Source organism: Marmota marmota, unplaced genomic scaffold, assembly GCF_001458135.2.
Source record: "Marmota marmota marmota unplaced genomic scaffold, marMar, whole genome shotgun sequence".
In the NCBI taxonomy this organism is placed as follows: domain Eukaryota; kingdom Metazoa; phylum Chordata; class Mammalia; order Rodentia; family Sciuridae; genus Marmota; species Marmota marmota.
Window position 1 is genome coordinate 15358341 of NW_026000229.1, and position 6615 is coordinate 15364955.

Consider the following 6615-nt stretch of genomic DNA (forward strand, 5'->3'; position numbering starts at 1 on the left):
GCGAGACCCTCTCGGCAGGTGTTTGGGGGGAGGGGAGCAGGGCCTGCAGTGGGCAGGTGGGGGTGGGAGGGGCGGAGCGAGCCTCTGGGTTGGCCAGGCCAGCAGACTGTGCCCTGATTTGCAAAGAAATGGAAAGATGGAGATAATTGCTTTGTGAGAAATGGAATGGCCTAGGAACACAGATAAGTGTCCTCCTTCCATCTTCAGGGGGACTGGAGGCGGGGTGCAGGCGCTGGGAATTGGGGGAGGCAGAGGCTTGGGACCCAGAGGCTGCACATAATGGCAGGAGGCCGGTGCTTTATTAGTTTGGCAATGTCTCCCCCTCCCCCCAGGGCATGCTATGATTTCTCGCAGCCTGTCCGGGCTACTTGCTCTCTGCAGGGCGTGAGGTGCAGGGGGCAGGACAATCTTTGTGACCCTGATTAATGGTGGCTGCAGGCCTCCTTGGTGCCATTTTTGGGATTTGCAGCCTGAGGCTTCCTGGGCAAGGAGAAAGCAGAATTTATCAAGGTAGTGGGACCCAGACTCAGAGGAAGACATTTAACACGTCTCAGGAGGTGACTCCAATCCCTTCTGATTTAGCCCAGTAGGGCAGGCAGCTGGCAGGGCCTCCACATTGGCACTGCGAGCTTCTGCTGCCCTCCTGCTGTCGGGGGATCACTCTTTTGGAGATTAAGAGCTGTGGATTTATTTCTTTAAGTTTTTTTTTTTTTTTTTAAGCACGGGGAGATTAGTAAGTTCAGCATAAACCCAGCCCCTGGTGGGATTGCTGGAGGGCAGGAGGCTCCATCAAGGCAAAAGACGAAGCCTCTTAATTATGGGGCAATCTTGGCTCCTGTTTTCATCTCGCACTAATCAAACCCCAGCAAGGCCAGTAAACAGAGCGGGGCTTGGGACTGGGAGCCAGATGAGAGCAGTGGGCAGATGAAGGCGGGAAAGATTGGCTGGACTCCATGATAACCTTGGCATGGCCCCATTGTGTGCAAACTTGGCTTTTCTGTTTTATTCAGAAAAAAAAAGAGGAGTGTGTGTGTGTGTGTGTGTGTGTGTATCTTCCTTCTATAAATAGAAGATAGAAATCTCTCTCTCCACCCACACGCTGGGAGGGATGTGAGGCGCTTTCGTGATCAGCCCCTGTTTGGGGTTTGCTTCTGCTGCTTCCTGTGCCTGAAAGTGCCTTTTCATGAGCCGCTTGGAACACCAGTCAGTCCCTGCTGGCAGCCTGAACTATTGACTGGGCTTCAATGCCGGCCTTGTACAGGTTCCTGGAGCAGACAGGCCCTGGTGATGACGGGGTGGCCCAGGCGGGGGTCTCTGAATGGCTTTCAGGATATCATGGGTGCCCACTGTATTTGCTGCCAATAGATGGGTGTCCTTGTGGTGCAGTGGTAACTCGGTCCCCAAGGCCCTGTGCAGTGTGACTTGCAGTTGGGATGGGTCTTTGGTGTCCTCTGTCAAGTGTGACACAAGCAATGTGGCTGATCCTAAAGCTTGGAATGAATGGAAGACTGGAGGAGGAAGTTGGTGGCAGAGTCGATAATCAGTGGACAAAGATGTGCTGGACCCCCTCTAGAGTACAGGCAATGCTCTGGGTGCTGGGTTCACAGCCATGAATGCAGTAAACTCCCTGCTCTCATCAAGTAAGTGTTCTAGTGGCGTGTGCAAGGGGAAGGAAGGGAAAGGCCGAGGCCACATCTAGGTGGTCACTGTAGGAGAGGGGCAGTTTCCAAAGGAGTAACACCTGGAGGGACTGCAAGGGCATGGGCCTGGGCTGACTCCCTCCCACGCAGAGCCCAGGACGGGCAGGCGTCGCCGCTCATCCTGGTACACCTCCCCCTGTTTCTCAGTGTGAATTCTAAGCAGCTGCTATAGTAGATCCTCATTCTCGTGGGAAGGGAAGCCTCCCAGGGCCTGCAAAATAGTGTCCGACCTCCCCCACCCTTGCTGCCCATGTAAATTCATTGAGAAGGAAGAGTTCCCTGGAGAAGACAGGGATGGGCAGAGAGCAGGTTCCAGGTATGTGGACCAGGCTTTGGTGCCCAAGATTTCAGCATTGTCAAAGGACCAGGCAGGTTGGAAGAGTGAAGCAGGTGGGGCAGGGATTCTTGCACAGATGGACCATCAGGTCATATCAACTGATCTCAGGGCAGAGGCCATCTGTTCGTCTGCCCCTGCCTCAGTTTATGCATGATGACTGATGTGAGCAACTAGTTCCTGGCCAGGTGAGTGGTGCCACTGGGGAGACAGGCTGGACTCCACAGGTGCTGATGCTGGGGATGGCGGGCCCCTGGCAGAAGTCAGGGGCCTGCTGAGGATGCCATTATCTCTAAGATGGCTCAGCCTGCAGAGTCAACCCAGGTCAGAGCACAATCCTGGGCTGGGAGTTCGGATCCTATGATGTTAGTCTCTTAAGATGCCCAGTGGGCAGGTACAGAAGGCTCTTAAACGTAAACCAGGGCTGGGCTGTAGCTTAGTGGTAAAGTGCTTGCCTCACATGTGTGAGGCGCTGGGTTCAATCCTCAGGACCATATAAAAATAAATAAAATAAAGGCGTTGTGTACAACTACAACTGAAAAATAAATATTTTTTTTAAAACTGTAAACCAGTGAATACAACTGCAGGGACACAGATTGACCTGGACCAGGCCTTCCCTCAAACTTGACCCTGATGGAGAGAAGCAGAGTTTCTAAACCAGGTATTATGAATTACTCTGCTCATTAAGCTGTATCACTAAATACAGTTCCATGGGAACAACTGGGTAAAACAAAGAAAAACAGGTCTCTTTAAGTTTTCTCAGAGCCTCAGGTCTGCTAAGATGCGCGGTGAATATTTAAGACGAGGACATAGTATGCATCATTTTCAGAGCCTATTCACTCGTGGAAACCTTATCTGAGAGATTTCTGTCAATATGTCTGGGGACTTGTGTTCCATAGATGCCAGCTTTGCAGACTGCCCTCCCGAGTTCCCCATGTTGAGCACGGCCGCTCTGCAGTGCCAGCCTCTGCTGCCCTGTAGGCTGGAGCTCCCCTGAATGGTCCCACCTCCATGTTTCCTTATGCTGTCCCCGCCCTGCACTGCCCTCTCTCTGCCCCCACCTTTCCAGGTTCTCTCCACCCTAAGTCCCACCAAGTCTTTTGAAGCCTCCTCCCTACCCCCCACCCCCCATGGGAGTTTTAATCCCTCTGCTGCTTGGGGTCAGCAGACTGCAGCTGAGGTCTGTTTTCTTTGGGCCCTCCACAGCACCGCCCTGTGCTTCCGTGATCCCTTCAGGCGGTGGCAGGTGCGCCCTGAGGATGATTCCTTGTAGGCAGGTGTGGGAGACGCGCCTCCTGGCCTCCCTCTCCCTTCCACCCCACCGCCAGTCAATGGTGTAAAGCACCCGTGCCCCCGTCAGGAAGGACATTTCTCCACCTCTAGAACCTTGCTCCCTTCCTGTGCTCCTTAATAGACAGGACAAGAGCGGGGGCGACCAGCTGATTTATTTACATGTTCTCTTCCTCTGCAATGAATCCAGGGGCATTTTTCTATTTAATTATTAATGCCCTGAATCAGATGGTGCCCGATACATTAACCTCTGTCACTCCAAATGGAGCGGGCCTAATAACCACTGCGGCAGGATTGACTTTCCCTCAGTCATCTCACAAGCATGTGTCTCTGGGATCTGTCCTCCCAGAGCCCGAGGAAGTCACATTTCAAGTGAATGGAGATGAGTTGCCCCCACACAGTGACAGCTCCTTTATGGCCGCTCTTCTCTCCTCCTGAGTGAAAGGTCTGAGACAAGTTGAAATGCTTTTTCTGAAATCAGTTTCTGAAAGGGCAGCCCAGGACTCGACCCACCTTCTGGGTGCTTAGGATTGCCTCAGAAAGATCAAGTAAATGTGCCTGGAAGATGTCAGTGCAGATGGGAAGCGATCTGGCTGTGTCCTGTGGCCCCAGCTGTGAGCTACCTGCTGGGCTGCCTGGGACACAGTGGGGGCTCCATCCCCGTGAGGGCCTTTGCCAAGCCCTGCAGCAGGGGGGGGCGGTGAGGGGGAGGATATCTGGATGCACAGAGTTGGGGACAGAGAGCAGTCAGAGCAGCCAGGCTGGAGGGGAGAAGGAGAGAAGTCCAGACAGGGCAGGGTGGGGATAAGAATGATTGATTGATTGATTGATTGATTGATTGATTCTTTGCAGTGCTGGGGAGAAAACTCAGGGATTTGTGTGAGCTAGGTAAATGCTCCACCCCTGAACCACACCCCAGCCCAGGACGCACCTTTTAGATAGGGCCAGATTCCAAGAAAAAATGTCTTTGAGTGCTGAGGATGTCCAAGAGGAGTCATCTCTTCTACCCTCAAGCTGGACATCTTTCTCTCCCTGCCCCCCTACCACAGAGGTGGATTTGGCCTCAGATAGTCAACATGCTGTTCAAGACTTGGGTGTGAATCCTGGGGAGCCCCCAGCTCTGCAAATCTTGCCACAGTCATGCTAATGATCTGAGGAGTGTGGAAGCCAGACCTCAAATTGTGTCTAAATGCCACCCCCTTGGCTGTGTCTTGTGCTCCCCCCTCCATCCTTCTCCACTTTTTGAGTGCTCATCCAAACATCCATCACCCTCTCTGTTCCCTGGTCTCTAGGGATCTCCCTGTCACTGGAAAGCTGTTGAACTGTCCCGTCTAGACCTGACTTAGAGAGAAAGGTTTCTTTTTTATTTTCTATTTTTGGTACTGGGGATTGCACCCAGGGACATTTTACCACTGAGCCACATCCCCAGCCCTTTTTATTTTTATTTTGAGACAGGGTCTTGCAAAGTTTCTGAGGCTGGCCTGCAACTTCTCATCCTCCTGCTTCAGCCTCCCAGGTTGCTGGGATTACAGGCGTGGGCCACTGCGTCTGGTGAGAGAAAGGTTTTCATCAAGATTTAGAAAGATCTAGCAAATTATAGCAAAGATTTAAGTTACCTCCCTCTCCCATCATCATGGGTCAAAAGGAGCTGAGGATCCATCTTCTCTTCTGCAGGTAGCTTGATATTCAAGCTTAGAGAGTCTGTCAATGCTACCTGGGGGGTCCTCTGGGGAGAATGCTGGCAATAACAGGAACTGCCCAAGTAATGAGTCAGGGCCACCAAGGGATTCTCCACTGTTGGCATTCCGAATTCCTGCCTTCCACAGGACTGTGTCACTCCTTTGTTCATTTGATGCCCGATCAGCCCGAATCTCCCCTGGAAGAAGATGCCTGTGCCCCTCCTGCCCCTCCCCAACCCTGGACACCCTGTCCTGGTCAGGTTTCTTGTCTAGTTGAATCTCCTGAAGGAGAGGGGAGTGACATGATCGTTGGGATCCTCAGCAGCCCTGTGTGGGGCAGCTACTGAGGTGCAGAGCGCGTCTGTCAAGCCAGGTTGGGTGGCGAGTGAGTGGGGGGGGATGACCGGGAGCAGCCGGGGTTCTTGGACTCTGCAATGGAGCAAGAGCATCAGCTTCACTCTTCTCTCTCCTAGAGGATGTGCAGCAGGCATTTGAATCTGGCTAATCTGCATTTAGCTACTTGACTTCCAGATCTCAAATAGAAAGTAAAACCTCATTAATCATTAATTTGGACCCCTATGGTTATACAGAATTTGTGACAATTTGTTTATCTTTGAAGGAGCTACTGAGAAAGGGTTTAACAAGGAAATTATTGGGGTAGGAGGAGTGTGTTGAACCTTTCAGAAGGAAGGAGCTCCATGGAGCTGTGCTCTGGGGACAATTGCGGGTGTATACAAAATACGTGGCTCTCCTATCCGCCCCCAGGGAGGATGTGTTCCTCATGTGGAAACTCAGGACCAGGGGGCTAGATCCCCAACCATTTCAAGCCTGGGGACCCCTGTTCAACATCAAAATATTTTCTAGAACACCCCCCATCCCCCTGTTATTAGAAGTTGCATTTTGAAAGTATCCCTGGTTGAGAAGAAAAGCTACTCTGCATGCAGTAAAGCGTTTAAATAAATCACACTCACATCAGTGTACACATGAAAAACAGTGCTATCTTTATGAGTCATGGTGTTCATTCAGTTTTCAGATGACATTGGGATTCACGAATTCCAGCTCCCCTGGAGGTGACCCCCTTGTCCCCACCCCTAAAGTCCGCCACCCACCAGATGGGAGCCCTGGGACTGGCATCTGTTCTCTGTGGCTGCAGAACTGTGGAGTCCTGAAGTGCCAGCACAGGAAAGGAATCTCAGGTCCTCTCAGCCACTCCCATTCAAATTATTCTGTATCTTCTTCAAGGAGCCTGTGTTGGGGACATCCCCCGTTTAGGGAACAAGGGGTTGAAACCTGAGTGTGCACACTGAACACTGGCCACATGCTGTCCCTTTAGGAGTCTGAAGCAAATGCTAGAGGCCAATCCCTTACAGACCTGTTATGGGGGTGTCTCAGTCCTCGTCCACAGTGGAAATGACACCTTTGCCCCGTGTGAGGTGTAGGTAGCCGATATCTGTAGGGTGCACTCTTGCAGCCAGTGACCAGGGCCGTCCAGAAGGACTTTCTTGGCTCAGCCCTTGTGGGCCACACCTGCCCCCTTTCTTCTCTTTTGACACAGCAGGAGGGAGGAGGGAGAGGGAGCGGATGGGCAAGGCTGGTCAAAAATGAGGAAGAG